Below are 2,712 nucleotides of genomic sequence, written 5' to 3' on the forward strand. Positions count from 1 at the left end.
CGCACCAAAAACTTGTGGTGGTGTGCTGTAGTTTGTTGCCACTTTCAAGGACTCGGGCTGATTGGATGCATGTGCTGAGGCAGGACACGTGGAGGACATGTGATGCTTGGCGGGTAGAAATAGCACTCCACAGAATGACGAAGACAGCTTGGCTTGCTGGTACAGCTAGCTGTGCAATGCTTGTGAGTCTCTCATCTTCGCTGATCTTCACTTCCCTGAGAGATGCACAGCTGAGAACTTTTCCCGGGCCCCTCCTGCTGACTGGCTGTCTCTGCTAGGTAGTGTCACTGCTGTTGCTAACCTGATTCTACTGAACTGGGCAGCTGGTGCATCTGTGAGGTGGTTTAGCTGTGAGGTGTTTGCGAGTGGATGGAGCGGCCACTGCCTGCTAACCTGTGAACTGAACTGCAAATTTCCAGACAACAGACAGGAGTTGCTCCAAAGAACCTTTCTAAACAGGTCCACTTCCCCCTACCCCCACCCCCATATCCTTTTCACTACCTCTGATGGGTGGTGGGCTACAAGGAAGGTTAAAGCATTTAAGAACCATCATTAAAAACAGGATTTGAAAAAAATTAAAGTTACTGCTCATTGTGTTTATCTCTGAAATAGAAAGCAAACATGGACAGGTTGCAGGAGTGGTCTCCATCTTCAGTGCGTCTAGTGGCCCAACCATCCTCTCTAACAGTGTGACCAGCCAAGCACATATTATGTATCCTGCAGGGCCTCCATCATGGCTACCTCTGTTAGCCCTTGGTGGGGCTAACAGAACACACATCTTATAATCTTGCTTCTTTTCTCCCTTAGGTGACATTTTGTCTGCTTGCAGTTTGCTTGTCTAGAGTACCCACCCCACTTAAATTCCAAAAAGGCAGGCCCCATGCTTCTAGTTGAGAACTCCCTCCAATGACCAGCCTGTCCCCAGGATCTTGTTGTAATCGTGTCCTTCTGACACTGAAGATCTTCGATGGTTCCGTCCCTGCTGGGCTCCAGAGCAAGCTGTGGCTTCACAGAAGCCTCTTCCTCAAGTCACTGGAGCTTGGTGCTGGGAAAGGCCTGACCTCTGAGAAGGACAAACTTTGTCCTAGTCACCCCGACCTCCCCAGCTGTCCTCTGGTTCCATCCCCAACTAAGGATGGGACACTGTCTCCTTCCTGGTGGCCTTCTCTCTGCCCTGTATGCACTCATACAACACACCAATTTGCAACTGAAGCTGCTTCGCAGCAGAGATAAAATGGGGGGGGGGCACTCTGACTCCCATGAATTCCTTTATGCCACCCAAACACCACAATAGTGCCTGTAGTTAGCAGGAGTTCCAGGAAAGGCAGAGAGCCCATGTGAACTCCCTATGCTTGCTCGCTCTGAGGTATGGTGATTTACTCTGCACACACTGCAGATAAAGACCATTGTTTTTGTTCCCAAATAAAGCCAGAAGTGTGGCCATGGATAAGCCACTTGGACACATTAACAGCCCAGGACATCCCCAGGACCTGTCACCTGAGGGAAAGTCTCACCAGCAGGGTCTGGGCAGGGCGCCACTATGATCAGGGGCATACAGAAAGGTTTTAGCTGGTCCAGCCACACCCACAGCCTACTCCACAAAACCATGCAAGGCAACAGGTAGCATGGACCAAAGAAGGTTCTGACCTGAAGTATGACAGACGGGGCTTTTAGTTAAAGCCTTGATGGGATTGCCAGGACGGTTCCTTTAAAAGCCACAGTCTCTGTTCTGGCACAGCTGGTCCTTGGTTTTCAGTACGTGACTTTTCTGTTGGCACTAATTGAGCAGGGTTTGTGGTCATCACCAAACAGTGAGTCCCGGCTAGGGAGGGCTGGGAGGCAAGGGCCTACAGTTTCTAGAAGGTGGGCATTTTGGCAGCAGTGGGCTTCGAAGCCAGGTCACTGTTGTAAATAGCACTTAAATTGTCACAGCACTTGCTCCTAAAAGGTTCCCAGAGCCGTTCCAGCTGCATCCTGAAGCAGGGGGGTCACCAGCCGTTTCTTCATAGGCACTGCCCTCCACACTTCTCCACTCAGGTGCTAACTACAAGCATTATAGACCCAACAGCCTTCTGCCAGGCCAGGCTTTGCACCTAAGGGTCCTGGACAACTAGCAAGGTGAAGTCCCAGCGGCCACCCTCTCCCTGCTGAGTGGACACATGGGTGTGTTTGGCACTAAGAATTGAGAGAATCATAAAGGTTTGAGTTTTGTTTCAAAGACACTTATGTGCAAGTTTTAAAAACCCTGGGCTTGGGCAAGATTCTCCTAAACTCCATCCCAGGACAATTTCAACACACAGGCCAGGTCACCTTTCCTCTATCTGGGCCATGTTGGAGCTAAGCCTGCCGCTGTGCCAAACTGCAAGTGAACATTTCTGTCAGTTTCCATAAGAAAAGCGTTTTTCCGCATTCAAGAATATATAACCCAGGGCTGGAGAGATGGCTCAGTGGTTAAGAGTACTGACTGCTCTTCCAGAGGAACCAGGTTCAATTCCCAACACCCATACAGCAGCTCACAACTGCTGTAATTCCAAAATCTGACACCCTCACACAGACATACATGCAGGCAAAACATCAGTGCCCATAAAAGGAGAATAAATCATGAAGGAAGTTAGGAGGAAAGGAAGAAAGGAAGAAAGGAAGAAAGGAAGAAAGGAAGAAAGGAAGAAAGGAAGAAAGAAAGAAAGAAAGAAAGAAAGAAAGAAAGAAAGA

Source organism: Mus caroli, chromosome 7 (genome assembly GCF_900094665.2).
Source record: "Mus caroli chromosome 7, CAROLI_EIJ_v1.1, whole genome shotgun sequence".
Classification (NCBI taxonomy): Eukaryota; Metazoa; Chordata; class Mammalia; order Rodentia; family Muridae; genus Mus; species Mus caroli.